The following is an 11100-nucleotide window of genomic DNA, read 5'->3' as shown; positions in this document are numbered from 1 at the left end:
TCATTTTCCTGCAAATGCCATGATTTTATTCTCTTTTATTGCTGAGTAATATTCCATTGTGTATATATACCACATTTTCTTTATCCATTCATCTACTGAAGGGCATCGAGGTTGGTTCCACAGTTTAGCTATTGTGAATCGAGCTGCAATAAACATTGATGTGGCTGTGTCCCTGTAGTATGCTGTTTTTAAGTCCTTTGGGTATAGATTGAAGAGTGAGATAACTGGGTCAAAAGATCTTCCATTCCTAGTTTTCTCCATACTGCTTTCCATATTGGCTGCACCATTTTGCAGTCCCACCAACAATGTATGAGTGTACCTTTTTCCTCACATCTTCTCCAACACTTATTGTTGTTTGTCTTCATAATAGCTGCCATACTGACTGGAGTGAGATGATATCTTAGAGAAGTTTTGATTTGCATTTCTCTAATTGCTTAGTGACGATGAACATTTTTTCATATATTTATTTATTGATTATATATCACCTTCTGAGAAATGTTTGTTCATTTTCTTGGCCCATTTATTGATTGGGTTATTTGTTTTTTTGGTGTTTAGCTTTTTGAGTTCTTTATATACCCTAAAGATTAGTGGTCTATCTTATGTGTGGAGGGTAAAGATTTGCTCCCAAGCTGAGGCTCTCTATTTACCCCACTGATTGTTTCTTTTGCTGAGAAGAAGCTTTTTAGTTTGAATTCATCCCATTTATTAATTCTTGATTTTAATTCTTGTGCTACAGGAGTCTTGTTAAGGAAGTAGATATGGCCTGGCTACCCTTGAACACAGGACCAATCCAGAATTTCCTTCAATGGAAGGACAGCCACTTGTTTATGTTTTTTTTTTTTTAACAAGTATGAATAAATCTCAAGATAAAAAAAGACACCTTTCTTTACATGGGCTGCACCACAAACAGCTGCACACCTGTGTTAGGGACCTGGGGGACACAGGAGGTGGCACCAACACAAGTTTCATGTTTTTTTCTCTGTGGGTTGCTTACAAGCCAGCTGAAATGTTGTGTCCTTTTAAAAAATATATCAAGAACTTGATTTAATCTCTTTCTCCATTTCCTACCTATTTGTAGGTCAATGAAATGTTACAGTAATCAACAAAACAGCTCGATTTCTTCACTCAACATTATATTTTTGAGATCTATCATGACATGGACAGATGGATATGAATATAGCCAATTCACTTTTTAACTAGTTTTGTTAATAGTTCATGTGTGCCACAATATTTTATTGATTCATTTCCCTCTGGTGGATATTGATATTTTTCTAGTTTTTTTTTCCTAATACAGGGCATACCTGTATTAGGAAAAAATGCAGTGTTCTTCCTTACTGTATTGACTTTGTGCCTGGCTGTGTGATTTGCTTTGGGAAATGGAACTTTTGCAATGCATTTGGATTCAGGGTATTCCGTGGTTCAGCTCTTCCTCTACTGAGGGTTTGCCCTATATTATGAAAACCCCACGCCCCAGATAGTGTCTGCTCCTTTACCCTGGGAGACAGTATGAGAAGATACATGGAGTCCAAATGAGCCCAGCCAAACCCATCCAAGATCAGCAGAACCACAGCCCTTGGGATACATGAGAAAGAAAAACGTCTGTGGTTGTAATTCACTGGAATTTGAGGATTGTTGCTACAGCAAACTCCGACTGGTACATTAATAGAATCGTAAGAGTAAGTTGCTGCCATAATGAAACCTAAAATATATAGCTTAGACCTCCAGCGTCAGCCAACATGGCAATCTATGTTATGAAGTTCATTTGGTAAAACTGTCAAAAATGTATGTAATAAATTTGTGGCTTTCAGGGAAGACTTTCAAAGCCAAATGTTTATAATATGAGTTAGTTGTACTTAGCTGTATTTGATAAGATCCTATTAAAACTCAAAAAAAAAAAAAAAGATTGGCTGCTGCTGCTTTTTTTTGAGTGTGAGTGATACTTCAGTCATTTTTATTTACCACCAGAACTCTGGGAATTCAAAATTACTATCCTTGTCTGTGAGCTTCATATAGACACCAGAAAAGGTTTCAACCTTGTGACCCACATTGCCCTATTGTGCTTTGTACAAATAAAACTTTATCAGCTGGCTGCATTACAGTTGCTCGCAGATTCTCTCACCCAATTTCGCCTGGGGATAATAAATCCTCAGCGATTTCATTGTGTACAGCTATCAGTGTGGCTCCTGGGTTGCTTTTGCTTGTTTTTCTATATGGTTTTTAGAGTTGGCTTATGCAGAATTCTCTGAGCAACAAGATCCTTCCCACTGAAAATTTTCTCCAATCCATGTACTAACCATACTTGAATTTTCTGGAAAGATTTCAGTTTTGAGAAACTGGAGCAAAGATTATGAGAGCTTTCCAACTGCCACCAGCTTCAGTTTCCTTGGCTGCTGTGATGTTCAGCTCCCATGGCTGAGCCTTGAGGTCTGAATTCCTTTCCAACTCCAAAAGAGCCCGGGAGATGCTGGCCTCAAACTCATCTGCCTTATTATCACTGTTGTGCTTCACAGTCTTGACACATGAGCTGAATATGGCCTCCTTGTTGTGTGCCAGCTTGGGAGGAGTTACCTATTTGTTTTAAGTATAATTTATTCACAGTAAAATTCATCCTTTCTGGTGGATGGCCTGTAAATTTTGAAAAATGCATACAGTTGTGTGACTATCACCAAACTCAAGCTATAGAACCATTCTATCACCCTAAAACAATTTGCAACTATCCTCTGAAGTCAGCTGATTGCTTCCAGCCCCACTACTTAGACTTACTCATTTCTTTTCTCACTGTAGAGATTTAAGTTTTCCAGAATGTCCTATGAATAGAATCCTAATAGGTAGCCTTGAAGTCTGGCATCTTTGACTTAGCATAATGCATTTGAGAGTCATTTATGTCGTTGTGTTATCAATAGTTTGGCCCTTTTTATTTCTAGGTATTACTTGATGATAATACCCAGAAATTTATTTATACATTCACCTGTTGAAGGACATTTGGATTCTTCCCAGTTTAGAACAAATGCAAATAAGGTAACTATAAACATTTTAATGTAAACTTAAGTTTTCATTTCTTTTGGATAAATATCTAGGAGTGGGTAATATGCTGGATCCAGGATATTATATGTTTAAAATTATAAGAAAATTATTTCCTTGGTGGTTGTACATTTTACTTTTCTACCAGCAGTGTATAAGCATTTCAAATGCTCTGCATTCTCTCCAGCACTTGGTATTATTGGTGTTTTCACTTTTAGCCATTCCAATAACTAAGTAATGTTATCTCAAGGCTAGTTTTTTTTCCCCTAATGACCCATTATGCTATATGAAAAGATCCTCATATGCTTATTTACTGTTATGCTTGAATTCAGAACCCCCTAAAAGACCACCAGAGACCAAGATCAATGTAAGCAGCAAAGAGGTGTTTATTGTGAGCTAGCTCCATCCTCAGTGCGCACACAGCAATTGGTGACGCTGAGAGGCCCCAGCCCAGGGTTTGCAGCAGTTTTATACACTCTTTGGGGAAGGCAGGGACTTCACATACATCATAGAATCTCTTAGCAAATCATCACACACCATAGGAAAATCATGAAACAACTCTAAAACATGATTAGTACATTCACTGGTGGGAACAAGTTGGGTAAAAGTGATTGGCTAGTACAAGAGGGGGATTCGTTTGAACTGATTGGTTTAGGCCACGAGGGGTGTATTTGCTGAACTACATGGTTTCCCAACATGTTATCAACCACCATAAACTACTGGGGGTTCATCTGGCATCCCAGGTATTTTCCCTGTCTCATGCTGATTGGTGGTTGCTAGGGGGTTACTATGGGTCCTCTCCTAGCCTGACTGAGTCAGGGACAGCTGGCTCCACAGATCTCTCCTGTTGTTTGCAGATAAACAACTCAGCAGGGTGGTTATAAGCCTAGGAGTGCTCTGTGGGTCTTTCCAAGGACAAGGGTCACACCCCCTTCCTTGGACAGGCTTTGATAGGTAGAGGCTGGTTTTTCATTGCCAACTGAATTTTTTTGGTGAAATATCTGTTCAAAATTTTTATACCATTTTAAAAATGGTATTTGTTTTGTTTTGTGGTGCTGGGGATTGAACCCAGGGCCTTGTGCATGCAAGGCAAGCACTCTACTAACTAAGTTATACCCCCCACCCCCAAATTATGTTTTTTTGATTGTTGAGTTTTGAGTTATTTATATATTCTAGATACAAGTCTATTATCATAAATGTTATTTATAAATATTTTCTTCCAGTTGGTGGCTTGTCTTTTAATTCTCTTAACAATGTTTTCTTAATTTTGGTGAAATCAAATTGATCTATTTGAAAACATAGTTTAAAGGTGTTGGGGGAGGTGATAGAAGAGAATCCAGATATTCTGAGACTTTCAGGATTGAAAGATACAATTGCTAAAGCATTTCAAATCAAGACACAGCCTGGGGGCAAAGGCATAATAGTCATCTACTGGATTAAAATGCCATCCAGGAACTCTTTTGAATTGAACAAAACAGCTCAGGGGAAAAAAGACTGATAGCATGGACCTACAGACACAGAATAAGCAGAAATATCTATAATTAATTTAGAGATAAAAAGACAAGTCCCAGAAAGAATGGTGGGTATGCCTATTGGCAAATGAAGCCAACTGAAATCAAATAGATGGCAAAACAGGAATTCCCTAATTGTTTTGCCATAATGCTACCAGTCTGGATTAATAGAGATGGTGATAGTTCAAGAGGTAAAACAACCCTTGGACTCCTAACTTTCTACAGGCAGGGAGCAGGCTGAGAAAGCAGAGCATGTTCTCCTCACTCATGGCTAGAAAAGCTGATGGAAACTGAAGAGAGTAGAGCAGAGAACTATGGAGAAAAATGAAAAAGGAGGTACTCCCAGTCCAAAAGCATCCTTTCCTTATTTGAGGATTTTTTTTTAAAGGGTAAAATCATGCCTGTCATACAGACAGAAAATGAACATGTGTTAGAAGATTTTATTTAAATCATTATTTTGAGGAAACTAGGCAGATGTTGCTAAGGATGTAAAGAGCAGATATGTTTATAGATCAGGAATGTGCAAATGGAGACAAAACTCGCTTTTTCCACTCTCGAGAAGGGAAGTCAATTGAACTTTCACTGGGCAGAATTTTTGGCATTTCTATAGATAAGAATTATTTTGCATTACTGACATATATCTACAACTTACAAAGTTGTAGAAAAGCTCAAAAGCAATGAAAGACACTGAACCACCCTAGACTCAGAATCAGACAAAGTAGAGGGGTATTCCCTAAGCAATGCATATATTTCCACTGAAGCAAACATCCACCCCCCCACCATCACACCCAGAATTTGCCCAACAGGGTTTCAGAATTGCTATGGATCAGTGGCCAATGAGAGGACCATTGTGCTGCCTCTCATTCCCCTTTTCAACCTGTGGTGTTAATTGCTGTTATCTGGTTCTACCACTGTGTAATGGACATATGAGGACTAAATAATATGTCATTTTAGTTTATGAGTCTCCAATGACTTGAGAAGGATTATATCTGAGCCTGATGTGCAGGGCATGAGATCCTGGACTTCAAGCCTGATATTTAGTTGGGTAAGGTTCTTGAGGTGTTTTGGAAATAAGTTGGAGAAATTTTGCCTGTGAAGGCAAGTATTTTTACCCAAGAAAGTGGGCTACAGTACACCATATTATTTTCATCATTACGCATTATGACCCATTGGGACATATGCTCTAAAAATATTTTCATATTGACTCTTTCTCCCTTGATCTTCTGTTTTCCAATATAAGTATGTCTTATCTCAGATACCAACCAATTCTTCGACTAGGGTTGCTGAATGGAAAGACATGGAACCCAGCTGAACTTTATAGATTCCATAGAAGCCCAGTAGAGTTCAACTTAGCCTAGCTGAGCTTCAGCTGACCTACAGTTCTCAAATAACATGGATGAGAAATAAATGTTTGTTCTTTCAAGTCACTGAAATTTGAGAGTTAGTTTTTATTGCAGTAAAAACTAGTACATTTGGGTTTTTCAAGGCATTTATCACATTTAAATATTTTATCATATATTGCAAAATTACTCTAAAAGGTAGTTGTGGCAATTTACAAGCTCACCAGGAGTTTACGAAATCTCCAGACTCACCAATCCTTGATATTTTCATATATTTTTACTTTTGATTTTTTGATGGTCAAATGTACCACTTTTTAAAACAAATGATATTGAAATATCATTGTTTTAAAAATAAAGTGGAGAATTGCTAATATGTCAATGCCACCCCAACTTTTCTAGAGATTAAAAACAGCCCCTATCAAAATCCTAGTGATTTTTTTTCTTTTTTTTTTTTTGCAGAAATAGAATAATAAATAGATTTATCCCCAAATTCTTGTGGATTCCCAAGGGACCATGAGTATCCAAAATAATCCTGAAAAAGAAACAAATTCTGAAAAAAAAAAAAATCGGGAGAACTCACACTTCCTGATTTCAGAATTTACCAGAAAGCTATCAAATTTACCAGAAAGTAATCAAAACAGTGTAATACTGGCATAAAAACAGACATGTAGACCAATGGAATAGAAGAGAGTCCAGAAGAAGACCTTTGAGTATGTGCTCAAAGAATTTTCAACAAGGGCATCAAGATCATTCAATAAGGAAAAAAGAATTTTTTTTTTTTAACAAATAGTGCTGGTAAAACTGGGTTTCCTTGTGCAAATGAATGATGTTGGACCCTTATCTAATACCATATACAGAAAATAACTCAAAACAGTTCTGTAACCTAAATGTAAAATCTAAAACTATAAAACTCTTAGAAGAAAACACATGGGGTAGTGGGGTGTGGCCCATTGGTATAGTACTTGCCTAGTAGGTGTGAGGCCCTGATTCATCCTCAAAACTGCAAAAAAGACAAGAGAAGGAGGAGGGAGAGACTATCACCTGACTATCTTCCGCAGGCTGGGTGCTATTTCTAGGAAGAGTTAACGCTGAAGCAAGACTAGTGTCCTCCATTGCCTGGAGGCCTTTAAAGAGTCCCTCCAGTCCCTCCGTTCCTCTTGCTGTCAGGCTTTCTGCCTGAGCTTCTCCCCGCAGGCAGCTTCTTCTCCCAAGCCTTGGAAACCAAGTGGAAGTAAATCTTTTTTTGCAGAAAAAAGTACATACTTCAAAGTATCATGAAATCAGGATTAAGAAGAATCACTCTTGAACAGGCAGAATTATAAATCCAGCTACACCTCCAGTCTTAGTATGTTCAGGCTGCCATAACAAAATACCTTAAACTGGGTTATTTATAAACAATAGAAATTTCTTCATCATAGTTCTGGAGTCTGGGAAGCCCAAGATCAAGATTTATGTCTAGTGATGGCTCTCTGCTTCATAGGTAGTTCCTTCTATGTGTCCCCACATGGAGGAAGGGGTGGATGGGATCCCTCTCATAAGGACCATAATCTCATTTATAAAGGCTCTGCTCCTATGAACTACGAAGGACTCCCTTCTGAATACTATTGCATTGAGAATTAGGTTTCAACATAACAGTTTGAGTGGGAGATACATTCAGACTGCAGACCTCCCAACAGACTTTGTTTCCGAGTCTCTAGAGAGCCAGTCGGAAGGAGAGCAAGTGTGGTACACATTCTCTCAAATGGCCACAAATCATCCCCATATCCTGGTATCTGTGCCCTCATACAGTCAATCCCGTCCTCTTGACTGTGAGTTGGACTTACTGATTCATTTCTAACAAATAGAGCATAGCAAAAGCAATTGGATCTCATCAGCAAGATCAGGTTATAAACAGACTGCGATTTCCATTTTGGGCACACTCTCTGCCTTTCTTTCTCCTTTTTGGATCATCAACTGCCATATAATGTCTCAGGCAGCTTGTGGAGAGGCCCATATGGCAAGGAATGAAGCCTGTTAGCAACATGTGAGTGAACTTGGAAGCAAGTCTCCTGAGCCCTGGCAACAGCCACGTTAGTGAGCTTGGAAGTGGCTCTTCCAGCCCTGGCTGGGATGCAGCCCCACCGACAGCTTAACTGCAAACTCACCAGAGACCCTGTGCCAGAGCCACCCAACTAAGCTGCTCCCACATCCTGACCCACAGCAACTGCAGGAGATGATAAATGGTGGTAGTTTTAAGCTGCTAAGTTTGGGAGTAATCTATTTCACAGAAATAGTCTCAATTTTCTGCTCCTTCCACTGTTCCATCTCTCCCCACCCCCTCTCCTCCTCTTTTCTGCCTTTGATGGTGTCACTTGCTAAACGTTTGGTCAGAGGTGCATACATATAGTCACCTTTTTCACTTTCGCTACATACCTTTATTTATTTATTTATTTTTCTTAGGTGGACACAATATCTTTATTTTATTTATTTATTTTTATGTGGTGCTGAGAATCAAACCCAGTGCCTCACGCATGCTAGGCAAGTGCACTACCACTTGAGCCACAACCCCAGCCTCTTTGCTACATACCTTTATATGAGTATGGCTCCTATATTGAAAACAAAGAAGCTGAAGTTAAGCAACATTCGTGATATCTGTTGTGATAGCATTTTAATCTAGGTCTTTCTGATTTCTAAGCCTGTGCTCCAGCTGGGGTGAAGCTCAGGGCAGAGTGCTTGCCTAGCATGTGTGAGGCTCTGGGTTTCATCTCCAGCATCATGGAAAGAAAGGAAGAAAGAAAAAGGGAAAAAGGAAGAAGAAGAAGAAATAAAGCCAGCTAGCCTATGCCCTTTGCACTGTACCACACTGTCCCAAAGCGCTACAGCCTGCCCTGTATGGGATGCCCAGCTTGTGCTGCTGTTGCGGTGAACTTTTACCAGAGTTGGGGGTGCGAAACCCTCTGGTCATGTTTTAGCTCATTAGAGCACCCAGATCCAGCAATCAGGATCACCGTTTGAAAACACACTGTTGGAAGTTACTCTAAACTTGGTTCAACAGAGGACACTCATGCGAAAAAATATTAAGGAAAGATGTCTAGATGAACGAGAGGGATAACACACGTTAGAGAATCTTCTGCATTCCAAGCATTGTGCTCAAAGACACTTTATGGGGCAGAATTCTGATGTTCCAGATTCTGAGCTATCCGAATGTTCAAATATTGAGTTTTTTTTTTCTCCTTTACTCTGCAGAAAGACAAAAACAAATAGAGAAGTTTTGAAAATTAGTATTAAAATGCACACACATTTTCTAGAGTGGGTCTTGGGGTCATCAAAAATTCAGGTCAACTTCTTCTACCTTCCACATGTTTAAGACAATACAAGGAACTAACAGATTTCCTTACTGGTTTTTGAACTATCAAAGACTAAATTATATTTGGTATTGATTTCTCTCTCTCTCTCTCTCTCTCTCTCTCTCTCTCTCTCTCTCTCTCCACACACACACACACACACACACACACACACACACACGAACACATACACACATACACACACACACATACACACACACACACACACATTGGAAAACAGATGCATTTACATAACTCAGGCTCAGCTATGTCACCCCTCTGGGGAGACAGATTTATAATAATATGCATGCAATTTAGATCTAATGGTACTTGTCACCCCATCTGCTTTGGGTCAAATTCACTTGTGTTCTCAACTTTTTTATAAATTGTGAGCTCTCAGAGGTCAGTGACTATATTTTGTTTCTTTTCTTTGTTTATTCTTTTGATTCTTCACAATGCATAATGAATGCTTTAAAGTCAAAGCAGATGTAAGGTGAATACTGAAATTCTTTAAAAATAGATATTTGCACTTTAGATATGCTGAGTCTAAAGATAAGAAAGCTATGGACTTCCTAAAGTTGATTGAATACAGCTTATTCTAATGGGCATATGAAGAGTGAGCTCAGTTTGCCTGGGTTCAAATCTGATTCTGCCACTTATTAGCTGTGGAATTTTGATTAAGCTGCTTAACTTCTCTGTGCTTTAGTTTTCTCAGGAATGAAAGGGAATAATAATGGGATTTACTAAAAATGAGGATTACATAAAGTAATACAGAACAGAGTAAGAACTTCACATATGTAAGAATTGTTATTATTACTAAAATCTATGGGGAGCTCAGGACAAAGGGAATTTGTGGATGAATATATGAGTATTTTTATTTTGTGATGTCATCTTGGGCACATTACTTTATCTCTCTGAGCTTTGGTTTCTTTATTTGCAAAATGAGAATAATACTAAAGCCTATTCTATAAAGTAAGTACTAAATTAGATAAAGCATGTAATGCCCTTAGAAAAGGGCCTGGAACATAATAAATGCTCAATAAACTCATTTAGTCATTCATTATAGACTTATTAAGCATTTTTTACTTAGTAGTACCTGCTGGGCATTGTTGCAGGTACCAAAGATCCTGTAGCCTAGTGAGTGGATCCAAAGATATTATAATACAGGTAGTGATGAGGATCTTGAGCAAAAGAAAAGCAGAGTAAGAGGATGGAGAGTGAGGAGCTGGGCTGTGCTAGTTTGTAGAGGATGGTTGGGCAGAGACAGCAGGACAGAAGGAGAGTGTATCTGCTTTGAGGAAAAGGTATTCCAGGCAAAGGCAATGGCAATGCCAAGTCTTGTTTAGTTTGCCTCCCGACCCCAACAGGAAGGAGTCAGAAGGACTAGAGAGAGGGAGAGGTCATGGGATCAGATCATGGAGGCCTTGAAGGTGATTGTTCAAACTTTGGGTTAGAATCTGAGTGAGGGGGAAGATCTTGGAAAGTTTAGGATAGACCCGTGAAATGATTGAATTATGTTATCAAGCATCACTTTGTTGGGAGGGTTGGATAGAACACAGGCTGACTTTGGTTCTTGTGATTATTACTTTTGTGCCCCTCTTCCCTGGGGGAAGCAGGTATTTCTCCTTCCCTCAGAACAAGCACCTGATGTTCAGAACTGAATAAATCCCCAAGAGGTGCTGTTACATGGTAGAAGTATTTGAAGGCTGTCTTATTTTCTTACAAAAGTGACTTTTCTTCAGAGCCTATTATAATTTTTTAGACCTTGGTTGAAGTACTCAAGAATATGTGTAGGTTTGTCTCAAAGAGCTAACAACTAATAACAATAAATGTGTTTAGTGAAATCAATCATGACTTTGTGGACTGGCCCAGACAACATGACTTAGAGGGGACGTGCATTATTCA

The 11100-nt window shown here is 38.7% G+C and overlaps 1 pseudogene; it reads right to left on the bottom strand.

Moving 5' to 3' along the window:
• Positions 1-1955: 1955 nt before the first annotated feature.
• Positions 1956-11100, bottom strand: part of LOC113195559 (small ribosomal subunit protein eS7 pseudogene) — a 77678-nt pseudogene continuing 68533 nt past the window's right edge.

Source organism: Urocitellus parryii, chromosome 9 (genome assembly GCF_045843805.1).
Source record: "Urocitellus parryii isolate mUroPar1 chromosome 9, mUroPar1.hap1, whole genome shotgun sequence".
Classification (NCBI taxonomy): Eukaryota; Metazoa; Chordata; class Mammalia; order Rodentia; family Sciuridae; genus Urocitellus; species Urocitellus parryii.
The sequence above is the reverse complement of the archived record's forward strand: the minus strand, read 5'-3'. Positions and strand labels throughout refer to the sequence as shown.